Below are 13765 nucleotides of genomic sequence, written 5' to 3'. Positions count from 1 at the left end.
AAAGATAATAATAATAATTACGGAGAATAACATCCATAATTGCACAATTATGACTGCTGTAAATTGGTCAAAATGAAAAGAAAAGATATGTTTTAAACATTTCTTAGCTCTTAGTACTACTGAGAGAGGAAAGTTGTGTTATCAGGTTGAACTTGCCCAACTTCAAAGCACTGAGTTTTCCTTTTCAATGAAAAAGAGAGACGAGCTTTAAAATTTCTATTATCTGTGAGTTCTCTTTGTAAAATAGTTTTCTTTCTTTAGACTACTCTTTCAAAAATCTCAGAATATTTGATGACTTTTTTTAGGGAAGATATTGTTGCAACGTGCTCCTTTTAAAAATATTTTATTAAATTTTCTTTTCAGAATGTTCCATTCACAAAAATGATTTGTTCTAACTACAAGTTCTAACCTCTGGGAATGATGGCTCACTGATAATTTCTCCCATCCCTTTCCATTATTCACTTCTCTCTTTGTTTGCTTTTTGTGCATCACCTTTCACCAACACCTTTTCTCCAACCACCACCATTAAAATTAAGATGCCCATTTTGGGTAAAATTTATGCAGCAGGAAATTAGAAAACAATAACCATTGTCCTCATCAGCCAACTAACTTGGCAGAGAACACATAAATGCAGATCATAAAAATACATTGTGTAGTGAAATGTATAATATTTTAAAAATACTGTATGCAAATATTAAAGTTTATTGTGCTGACATTTTCTTTTGGTTGTAAATGCAAATAAATACTGAGCATAATATGTATAAATAAGACAGAATCTGTATCTACATGGATACATAAAGGTTAAGTGTATAGAGATTTTCAGACTGGTTTATGGATATATTGTCAGAAGTCTGAAGACTTTCTCTAGGAATTTCTATAATTGTTTTTTCATTTAAGAGCATTCACTTAAAAATGAATATAAATATATTCTTGTTCATCCAAATACTAAAAAAACAATTTTAGCTTTCAAGTAAAGGTGGAAAGACATATTCTTCATTGGAAATTAATATTTTAAAGTAGTTCAAATAGAGTAAAAAGGTGGAAAACTTAAGTCTATAGCAGGTAATTCCAGCCCACTATCTCAGAAACATCTGTTTCATAGCAGTTGTGCCATTAGCATGGGTGAATCCTGAGTGGATTCCTTTTTGTTGTTGACACCAACTTCAATTTTCTTTGGTTGTGATAGTAACACGAAATAGGCAGTGTATAATTTTCCTCATCAATGCAGAAGTGGTTAAGCTAGCTATGCACTTACAGATTTCAATAATGTTACAATATTTACCTTACCCTGAAGTGATTAAGACAACTTAAGAATATCACTTTTGGCCAGGTGTGATGGCTCACGCTTGTAATCCCAGCACTTTGGGAGGCCAAGGCAGGTGGATCACCTGAGGTCAGGAGTTCAAGACCAGTCTGGCCAACATGGTGAAACCCTGTCTCTACTAAAAATACAAAAATTAGCTGGACGTGGTGGGCACCTGTAATCCCAGCTACTCAGGAGGCTGAGGCAGGAGAATCTCTTGAACCTGACAGGCGGAGGTTGCAGTGAGCCGAGATTTTGCCATTGCACTCCAGACTGGGGGACAAGAGCGAGACTTCATATAAAAAAAACACACACTTTTATTAAAATTGGTTTTAAAAATGCTAACAGGAAGAGTTTCAGTTACACATGAGGGCTGATTGATTATTCCATTCAAAAATGCTCTATACCTATATTTTCATTTAAATCACATGCATCACATTAAATTAAGTAAACTTTGAATTTTGGTGGTTACTTGGTTTTGAAAACAAATAATAAGGAGAACAATAGCTATCATTTACTGAGTGTTATGTGGTATGTATTATTATATATATATATTTCATATACTCACACAATGTGTAAGGTGGATTATGTTGTTATTGATGAAGCATTTGAAAACTTAGTAACCCGTCTGACGTGACATGGCTAGCGAGCAGTGGAGGTGGGACCACGCCAAGGCATCATGACACCAGAGTCTCTCCCACCACCAGGAAGAATGAAAACTAGAGGCATGAGAAGCTTGCACCTTGTTTTATGATTGCACACATTTAAGTAACACTATGATAAAAACAGTTTAAATCAACATGGTGGGAGGCTAAGCTTAAGTCATCTTTTTCCTTTAAAAATACCCATTACTCAGCTTTGATACACAATGCACTGGTCCCATCTAAGTTCAGTGTTCTATGATTTTGTGATTCCACTGGCTGTGGGCTTTGGTCTTTTAGAAGCCATTTCAAATGACTTCAGTGGTTGTTGTGTAATCCCACTGTACTGGGAAAGATTTAGGCTCTTTATACACTGGGGACTGCATCTATTAAACCCATCCACACCCTGTGGTGTGTTTTTATGCACATTCCTTTTGTCTTCTAAATGAAGTTTCTGCATATGGGAGAAGAGTGTGAAAGAAAACAAAATCCTGGACTCTGCCTGTACAGTGATTACAGCTCAGACACAAAAACATCTGCTGGGTTAAAGGCACCAGCTGTTGACCATGTACAAAAATTGCATACAATGCCGTTGGTCAGGAAATTAAGAAAACTATCGTGTCAGTGGATCAAACTGTGAAGAATTTTGGAAAGACTAAATATTGTTTCCCACACTGAGATTTAACCAACAGAGAGCACTAAATAGAGTATACTTATTTAAAGATAATTTCCTGTCCATCCCCTCGGTTTGGAAAAATCATTGATTTTAATAAAATAATTTTGAGTCATTTTCAGAAAGGAATGAACTTAATGATGTGAAAAAAAAAATAGTCCTGCAGTGAAAGAGGAAGGAGTTTTATATCTTTAATTCACCTGTGATTTTCTTATAATCTCCAAAGAAACTTTACAGAGAAAAACACTTGTGAAACTGATTTAGCTTTTAACTCAAAACTATTGATCATTTCTTCCAACTTTCCATTTACCTATAGCCCTGATTTATGACAACACGAGGTCTAAACTTTAAAAAAACATATGCATCTGTCTGTTTTTAGGATTTGACAATAGTATTTTTGTAAAATCAGTGGGTTGTTTTTGTATTGCTGGGATACCTATGCCCAAAAGTGTTGTTCTGAAATGTGTCACGGTAAATCACATTAAATTGATGACTTAGAGTAAAGCAAGTCTTAGAATTCATTGAAATGTGGAAAGCTTAAATTTTATAAAACAAAGGAATTGCTATTTTATTTGATATGTTCTTTGTATTTAAGTGCAAATAGCTTTAATAGAGAAAACCGTTATAGCTGAGTAACATACTCAGCTTTAAGCTTTTCCAAAGCTCTGGAAAAAAGAAAAATATATTTACATGACTAATTTATTATAAGAAGCAAAGAAATACTTTTTTATAGGTCTTAAGTGTTTGGATTGAAATGCTTAACTCTGATGCCTAATGTTTCTATCTGTGTGGAGGGACACACATTGGTGAAGCACTCCTAATCCCTTAGCTACTACTCTTAATCCCTTACTACTGCAAGGGAGGTAAAAGGAATTGCCTGTCTTTGGTAACCTGCCGTTAGGTGCATCTGACATTGGAATATTGCTTCTCAGTTGGATAGGACTAATCTGTCAGATTCTCATGGATGGGGATTGGGTCTCTTGTTTCTTCTCTCTCCACCAGGTCCAGAGAGAGGCAATGACCTGGATAAGTGTTTGCAAATTCAAAATCTTCTTTGGGTAAGTTTTTCAAGACCAAAGCAAAAAGTTGGGAGCTAGTTTTACTTCAAAAAGCTATCTTTTCCAACTTAACATGTATAAAATATTAGTTTGAGGCTCCATTTGCTGATTCTCGTCTTATTTTCCAATTGGTACAGAACCTATGTGGATGAGAAGGGTAATATTTATTAGGTCCCTTCATGCTCATCTTGAGATGTTTGGTTCATTTATTGAGAACCTTGTTAATTTGAAGACGGGCATATAATTTCAGAGAAAAATATGCATGAAGAAACTTGGGGGTGGGGTCAGGGCTTTCAACCATGGATTTTAGTAGGTGGATTCGTACCTTTAAGTTGGACAGTGTGTTATGACCTATGTGGTGGAATGTGGCTGGGTTTGCATGTGGCTTTAGGATTTAGGAATAAGCCCTGTGGGATTTTCACTTAGACAGATCATTGCAGTTTATGGTAATGATTACAGGCAAGTATCAATTTCTGCAGAGGCAGTGAGCCTTAAGCAAAGAAGCAAGCCTTATTAAAGGTGGGTCTTAAAAGCTTCAGCATCTAAAACTGAGAGGGCTAGGACAGCCTTAGAAAGTGTGCAAGGAGCTTATAGACCTTAACCAAGATGTAAGCTTGTTTTCAAACGCTACCTATGTGGCTGTCCATGAGCAGTTATGGGCTTCATAAAGAGAATTGCTATGCACAGATATTAAGGGACAGAGTCACCATTGGCTGTGTTTGCCATGTTTTGGGGCACATCTTCAGGACACTCTTAGTGTCAAATCTAGGAAAGAAACACTGTTTTACCATTGTTTTCTCTGTCTTTGGAGCCAAGAAAGAAAACGGGAAAAGCATAACCCGGAATTCACGAGGCCTTTGCTGGTCCGTGTATCACTTCCTACTGTAAGGTTCCACGTTGCTCCAGATTGGTCCATTACATAAACCCTAACCATGACACCAGATTTTTCATGACACTAATTATGACTTCCTTCAAATAAAAGTGGTAAACTTGATTAATAAGCTATTAAAACTTTATTAATATCTTTTTTGACTAATATGGTCAAGGCTCCTGTTTCTTTCATTGAATTGTTAATAAAATCTTGACTATGATTTAGTTACTGAAGTTATTTGATTAGTTTTAGAGCTTCTTAGCAGCAACATCTTCACCAGCCACCAGAGGTTCTGGAGGACATTCAAAAGAATGGGGCTGGATATTAGGGAGAGAGGCTTCAGAAAGATGGAATGCCCTACTCTCAAGATTTACCCTTAGTATTCAACTTTCTTATAGTTTATTAATAATTACGTAAAAGCATCAACTGCTTTTATACTTTAAACAAAAGCATCAGAGTTTGGTGAACACATTGCATAATACAATTAACAGCTTATAAATCCTTGTTCTTTTAATATTATTACGGTGTCCCCTTTATTTAGAAAGAAACGCAGTTACATTACTCTTTCCGGTTATGGCTTGAGTCTTGATTCACAGTTTAGAGGGAAGTGTGTATTAACATTTGGAACTGTGTTGTTTCTTTTGTGATGTGACTGAATTTATCCCATGTCTGCAAACATGGGATAAATTAATTAAGTCTCCAAAGTCCCTTAGGGTAAAAGAGGACAAGACTTAACAAATTTTGAAGCATTGCAGAATAACAAAAGAATTTTAAGGCATTGTTCCCCAGCAATGAGGAGGGCTTTTTAGAGTATTGTGCTTTGAGGGGCTCTAACAATAGTGGTGCTATTCCAGTCCTGGGTTTCTTTGGTAGGGATGCCAGAGCCAAAAGGCACTAATGACCTGTGCCATCTGGCTTGTCAGCAACCAGTTTTAGTGGAGTAATTAAGAAATGTAGTCATTATTTATGTATTTTGGCTCTATCTGTTATTCATTCTAATATATATTTCCCAATGTTTCCACTGATTAGTCAAGATCAAGATCCTGCCTGTGTCTTCTTGAGCACGTCATTTCTGAGAAGGTTTTTCTTAAGATAATTTTGCAGTTAATTTGAGTAGAAAATTCTTTTCATAAAAAATGAATGTATGCTTTTTCTGCAATTTGGTAAGCTATTTAAAGATGTGTTACTTAAGACATTTTATAAAGTCTCATTGCTAGATATATGTTTGGATTTAAAATCAGAAATATTTGGAAGCATGAATAGTGTATAATGACAAAATGACATATTTGTAATTTATTCTTTCTAAATTGTACTCCAATTTTAAGGTGATTTGGATTGTTCACTTTCATCTAATATCTAAAAGTATGAGAATGCATCCTTGTCCTGAAAATTATTCTCATTCTCACCAATTGTAGAGCTTGAATGAATCTAACAGAAAGTGGAACCTTGGGAAGTCAGGTGACTTTTCTCAACATCATTGAGTTCTTTAGAAATAGACTGATTCAAAGATTGTCTTTGACTTCTCTTTGATTTCCTTGGCTGAATTTTCATTTAATAATCTGTCTTTAAATTTGGGCTCCATGAGGAGCTAGATTTTCATTTCACATATGAAGAAATAGAGATACAGGGAGGGTAAGCCACTTGGCCAAATTCACACAGCTCATAGGTGGCAGAAGTGAGATTTTAATTGAATCTCGACCAGGGTCCAGAGTCTTCGTTGACATAATTTCCCTGAATAAGCCTTTAGCTTCTTGAAAGATTCTGATTCAGCAAGTCTGAGTGGGGCTGGGGAATCTACTTTTTGAAACAAGTAGGGAAGATGAGGTAATTTTCCTCAGTCGGAAAGTTTGGAAAACTTGCCCCAGAGAATAAATGTACAATGTCCATCCTGAAAATAGCAAAATTTAATAATAATTTTTTGTATTGTTTAGAAATGAGAATGCATCTATGCAAACTTGCAATTGTATATTTTCTTTTCTGGGTTCCAGCTATTCTTATACAGCTCTCCTTCTGATGAGTAAGTGGGAAAAGGTTTTCTTTGTAATTATTCAGGAAAATAACTTGAGTACTAATAAAAATGGACCTAAATGAATCAGGCAGTAGATCTGAAAAACTGGCTATTGGTTGCTTTGCAGGAAATCCTTGAAAAAATGGCCAGGCAAGTTATGATAGAAATTTTCCCCTTTGTATAGAAGCGTCTGTGATCTGCTGAGCCAAGCCAAGAACAAGAAATATGAAAGTCTGTGTTTTCTTCCAGGACTCTCTTTGGCCTACTGGATGTACAGGAAGTGGTAAAAGCTGTATGGTGGCTCCTTAGGAATTGAAAGGCCTTGGGCAAACCAGTCAGGGCCTGACTTTCCACATCAGCAAGTCCAGATAATCATGTTGTCTAAACTTATTTGAATACCATCTGGATTCACTTACTGGCAAGTGTAAAGTGTTTTCAGAATACCAAATATTATATAGGGCATCCAAATAGCTTAAATTTCAGTGGCCTCCATTCCTTTCCTTCCTGCACTTCAGTGTACTACTGAATGCAATGAGTCATAATAAAACCAAGATCTCAGGGCTTCAAACCCTTTACCTGAAACTGCTCTTTTGTGCTGCTCATACTGGCTGCTATAGGCTGAATATTTGTGTCCCTGCCCCCACCCCAATTCATATGTTAAATCTTAATTCCCAGTGTGATGGTATGAGGAAATGAGGTCTTTGGATGTGCTTAGGTCATGAGGGCAAAGCCCCTATGAATAGAACTAGTGCCTTTATATAAAATTAGTGAAGACAGCTCCCTGGCTCCTTCTACCATGTGAGGACACAGTGAAAAGATGGCCATCCATCTATGAACCAGGAAGCAATCTCTCGCCAGACACCGAAACTGCTGGTGGCTTGATCTTGGACTTGGCAGCCTCCAGAACTGTTGAGAAATATATTTTGTTGTTGTTCATGAGCCACTTAGTCCATGGTATTAGCATAGCAGCCCAAACAGATAAAGACATTGACCAAGACCTGCATGGAGTGCATATACTCTCTATTAGCCTGCAATAACAATTTTGGTAATGCTGAAGGATGTTTTTGTTTGTTTTTATTCTTATTGGTGTCAGAAAAACACATGAATGCTCTGAAAAAATAAAAAATTTATAATTGTTACTGAAAATTGTTAACTTTCCCAGCACATATTTTAGAAAACACATTTACTGCCAAATTCCAGACCTATGAGACCATGCTCATTAACATACCGAAATAATACATGTGCCTCTTCTGTTTTAACTTTGTGGGCATTACACATAACTAATCTCAGCTCCCTCTTTGAATTGGCTGCTAGAAAACTCAGGGCTACATGTGTAGTTTAGCTCTAGTAAATACATTGATATATGTTAGGTTTATGTGCCTCAATCTTAGCTTCATCTTATGTTTTCTTCTTGCTTTTTCTTTTGTTCTGTTTTTCTCATCCAATTAATATTAACATTGTGCTTTAATGTGTCTTCAAGTCACCCTAAGCTCTTCCTGGAATAAAAGGAAGAGCTGAAAGAGAATTCATTTTAAAAATCTCTTGGCAAATTCTTATATTCATCTTCCAGAACTTCAGATACATAAAAATATTTAAAAATTATCTATCTCTACTATGCTTGCCATGCATATTTTTTTACTTTATACCACAAAAACCATTATCTCTCTACTGTTTCTGAATATGTAGCATATCAAGAAAAAGCAAATTCGTCTGTAATACATTTTCTCAGATTTTGTCTTTTTGGGAAATCTAAAGCCTTTAACATGGACTTTTCATGTTGATAGGCTCAAAATTCCATTTGATTTTTATTTTCTGGGAGTACTTCTCTAAAGTAGAAAAGCAAAGATAAAGAATCAATTAAAAAACAAACAAACAAAATGCAAATGAATACAGGTTGAGGAAAATTCTACTTTTCAAAGTCCCTCCATCTTATTGCCTCATTCTCAGACCTGTTCAGTACTTGGAAAAATTCATAACCTGGCAAAATATAAGCATTCATACTTCTCTAGGCTAAAAGCCAAATCAAACCATTCTTTTTAATTACAGGTGAATAATAACACCCTTAAATTTCTTACAAATAACGTCAGCCTCTTTTTGCTTTTTGACTGATGGAAGGTGATGAATGAAGACCTTTTAATTCAGCACAGCTGGATGTCTTTTGTTGCACTTCCTCTCAAAAGTTGCTGGGCAGATCTGGCCTATTTTGTCAGATGTGCTGAAAACAACGTGCCTGACTGGAAGTGGAAACAGCCTTCAAATAGAAGACATTTGCATGATTGAATACCCTGTCGGGAGAGCAGCTGTGGCAGTCAATGCATAAGGTGGAAGATATGCCATTTGTTAGAGTATCTGTGTGTGTGTGTGTGTCTGTGTCTGTGTATGTGTGTGTGCATACATTTGATTTGATTGTTCTTGGAGGACTACAGGGGCCTCTGTAGTAAATCTTTGAGGGTGGTATGAAAGTGACTTTAGTATTGCTGGCAATTTTGAGACTGTCCTGTAAAATTCTGGGTGTATTGTCTGGACCCTTCTTTTTTCATGGGTTTCAGAATACCCAGTAAGTCAGGACTTCCTTGAGCAAATCAGGTTTGTGAGCTGCAGGCCTCAAAGACTTCTGGGTAAAGAGATCACTCACTGAAGGTTACTACTAAACCAGTCTTTTCCAAGATGAATTTACTGCGTTTCCCTGGGAAGATAGTAAAAGAGTGTTGCAGCCACCATTTATTTCCCTTACTCACTGTAGGCATAATTAAAATGAATGATCTGTGACAGACTGCATCTGTGTCTCCAGGGGCGCAGATGTAGTCACCTGTAGTAGATAGCTCAGCACAAATGCCAATTTACTGGGGATATATTGCTCATCCACCGAGGCCATCACAGAGTTGACACATCAGTTTCTCAAGATAGAATAAAGCTTTGGATTAAACACCTTATTTGTGTTCGATTTGGTGCAAAGTGTTTCTCAATCATCTGAGATCAGTATTATCTATATTTTATGGATTAAAAAAATATAGTAATGAGACTTGAAGGAGGTCTCAGAGGACAGTAATCACAAATTTAGGAAGTAATGAATACTGAGATTCACACCAACTGTAGCTTGAAATCCTGTGTTCTTTGCCAAAGTTGGCTTTATTATCATTTTAACAGTGTGTTTTATAAAGTTTAAAAAGATCCTTTGAAAATGGAAACCAGATATTGTACTTTAAGAAATGTGTGATAATTTTGTCTGAAGGGATTTGAATTATTAGGATTTATTTAATAGGCAAATATAATTGTGCTTGAATTATCTTTTAACCTCTTTCTCTCATACTTCTAAACAAAGATAACCCAATAATGATGACTTTGATGATATTTGCATGCCAGGAGAAACAGAGGGAAAAGAAAACAGCTGGTAGTGGAGACTCCCTTGTTTGGAGCTGACTTCTTTCCAGTGGCCTTTAAATCCCTCATGCAATCACACAGCATGATTAATTCACTTAACAAACTCAGTGACTCATCATCAGCTAATAAGTACTTCAAATGAGCTTAGAGAGTTTAGCTCTTTAGGTTTGAATATAAATGCTGTATTTGAAGGGACTTTGGAACTTTGAACATGTTTAACAAATGTCCTTAATTAGCTGAAAGTAAGTAAACTGGACTAAGACCTACACATTTACATTTCATTGTTTTGTCAATACAGACATTTTGCAGAAGATAATTCTTTGTTTGGGGGACTGTCCTATACATTGTAAGATTTTTGGCAGCACTCTTGGCCCCTACCCATTAGTTGTCAGCAGCACCCCTCCTCCTCCAATCAAAAATGTCTCTAGAGATTGCCAAATTTCTCCCAGAGGGCAAAATTGGCCTTGGTTGAGAACAACTGTTTATTTATTTATGTACTTTTTTTAGGACCTGTGATGGTTTTTATTAAATATTCAAACCATATAAGCATATAAAGTAAAAAGTGACAATTTCTTATATAATTGTAACCCCAAATAAAGCTATTGACAATGGATGTTATCCATTGCACAACAAGTAAACACATGAATACATAGAAGCATTAAAACATATACTATTTATGCTAGGGAACAACTTTTAAAAACTGTGTGATCATATTAAAAAAAATTAAAACCCTGTAGACCGGGGTTTATACACATACACACGCACACACACATACATACACACACATATGTAATATAATATATACATATAATATATTATCTACAAATGCATGTATTTATCAAGAAAGCATAGAGAATATGGGGTAGAAAACTGAATTACATTTTTAAAGATTCTTATATATTTCATATAAAGTAGTACTCTACATATATTGTAAGTTTGTAAAAATAGGTATTGTAATTTTTAGAGCATCTGCCAAAAATGCAGAGATATATATTGAAAAGTCAATGAAGAAATCAAAATAGAATTCAAAAAGTAATTGATTAAACCAAAAGAAGTCAGGAAAGGAGAAATGAATAAGCAACAACAATAACAGAATTAAAACAAAGAAAAAAAATAAAGACAAAATGGGCAGGCCTACATTCAACCACAACAATCAGTTCATTAAATGTAAATGGACAAAATTTTTCAGTAAAAGGGCAAACAGTGTTAATCTGTATAAAACAGCAAGACCAAGGTACATATGCTGTCTCCAAAAGATACATTTTTAGCTAAAAAGGCACAAATAACTTGAAAGTAAAAAGGATAAAAAATGCTGTACTTTGCAAATGCTATTTACAATAAAACTAAATAGCTATATGCTATCAGTAACAATAGTGACTACATTAAAAAGACTTCATTTAAATGTGAATGTGCCTAAAACAGTTTTAAGATACATGAAACAACTGACAGATAAAATAACAACTGATAGATAAAAACAAGACATAGAAAAATCCATAACCATATTTCGAGATATTAACACACACCTTCAAGTAATGGATAGTAAAATTAAAAATAAAGCAAGAAAAGTGAAAATATAAATAATACTGTCAACCATTTTTTACCTCACAGACGCTTACTGAGACCCCCACCAAACAAGTGCAGAATATACATTATTTTGAAGTGCACATGAACTATGAATCAAGATAGATTATACTGGACCATAAAACAAGTCTCAGAGAATTTCAAAGGACTAGATAGTACTAGTGTTTACCCTCTGTGACCATAAAAATTTAAGTTTTACCTCAATAAGATATGTAGAAAAGTTCTAACATTTGAAAATTGACAAATCTGCTTCTGAATAACCAATGAATAAATGAAGAAATCATTAAGAAATTAGAAAGAATTTTGAACTGAAGGCTGATAAAAAACACAGCATATCAAAATTTGTGGTATGCAGCTAACATGGTACTTAGAAGAACACTTATAGCTTTAAATGATTTTGTCAGAAGCAAAGGAAGCCTTAAGATTAATGATCTAAGTTTCTACTGTAATAAGCCATTGTAATTACACTAAGATAATCATAAGAATATTTAAGAAATTAGCAAAAGGTGAGAAAGTTAAATCTAATAGATAGAAGTAATAATGGTAACAGCAGAAATAAAAGAAGTAGAAAACAGACATGATTGAAAATATTTGCAAAACCAAAAGGTGGCTTTTGAAAAGGTTAATAAAATTTATAAAATTTATAAACTCTAGCAAGACAGATGAAGATAGAAGAAAGAAATCACAAAAATCTAATATCGGGGTTGAAAAATGGGATATTACTCTAGATCTTAGAAAAATCAAAAGGATTTTGAAGAGATATTTTGAACAGCTTTATGTGTATGACTCTGCCAACATAGATGAAATGATCAAATTCATTGAAACACACAACTTACCAAATCTGATACCCGGTGAAACACAACATTTAAGTGCCTTATATATCAGAAATGTTGAATTTCGGCCAGGTGTGGTGGCTCATGCCTGTAATCCCAGCACTTTGGGAGGCAGAGGTGGGCAGATCACCTGAGGTCAGGAGTTTGAGACCATCCTGGCCAACATGGTGAAACCCCATCTCTACTAAAAATACAAAAAATTAGCTGGGTGTGGTGGTGCACGCCTGTAATCCCAGCTACTCAGGAGGGTGAGGCAGGAGTATTGCCTGAACCCGGGACGTGGAGGTTGCAGTAAGCTGAGATCGTGCCATTGCACTCCAGCTTGGGCAACAAGAGCAAGACTCTATCTCAAAAAAAGAAAAGAAAAATTTCTTTCAGAAACCTTTACACCAAGAAAATTGTAGGCCTACATCATTTTTGTAGTAAATTACCTCAAGTCTAAGAAGATATTATACCAATCATACAAATTTTTTTCAAAAATGGAAAAAGGAATCACACTTTCCAATTCATCTTGTGAAGGCAGTGTAATTGTGATACTTGACAAAAACATTGCAAGAAAGGAAAATTGTAGACTGATTTATTTCATAAAATTCTTAACAAAATAGTACCATGTCAAATCCCACAATAAAAGCATAATACAAAATGATCAAGCAGGATCAGTATGAATTATGTAGGCTTATGGAAGACTTACTTCATGGAAACAGTTTAAATTAATGCTTAGTCTTTTATTGTTTCAAATTACCATTGTCAGGTGCCTGGTACAGACTTATCTGTCATTTCCAGTAATTCATGGTGTTACCTGTTGTTCTTTTTATCCCTTTTGATCCAATGTAGGACATCTGTTTTTTGTGTGAGACCAAATTCTGGGAAAATAAAAATGTTTATCAAATTCATTTTTTTTTAAATTCACTCCGGGAAATGCCTACTCTTCCACCATGTAGACTATTTTATTCAATAAAAAAATCCAGCGAGAAAACTGGCAAGGCTTTCAGACACCATCATCTATTCAGGCATTGAGAATAAAAATATGAACACAACTTCCTGCTATTCATCACTCACATTCCTGAAATGCAGTTTAGGTGATAAAATGAATATTCCCATTTTGTCCTTGATGCTTCCTCTTGAGACAGGCATTATTTTTATCCACATTATATGAATAAGAAAATGAGGCTCAGAACAGGGAAAAAGTGGATTACAGAGGGTTATGACGAAAGCAAATGACATATTTGTTGAGGATGTATTTTATATTCAGAACTGCTATAATCCTTGTGGGCATAGATAGCAATAAAATACTGAATTTCCATTTCCTCTCCTACTTATTGATGCTAAGATCACATAATGAGTTTTCCTTCAAGATGACCATGACTTTATTTCATTAGTCAGAATAAACCCACATTCATAGTAACTGTCAACAAA

Source organism: Macaca nemestrina, chromosome 3, assembly GCF_043159975.1.
Source record: "Macaca nemestrina isolate mMacNem1 chromosome 3, mMacNem.hap1, whole genome shotgun sequence".
In the NCBI taxonomy this organism is placed as follows: domain Eukaryota; kingdom Metazoa; phylum Chordata; class Mammalia; order Primates; family Cercopithecidae; genus Macaca; species Macaca nemestrina.
Note: the sequence above shows the minus strand (reverse complement) of the source record.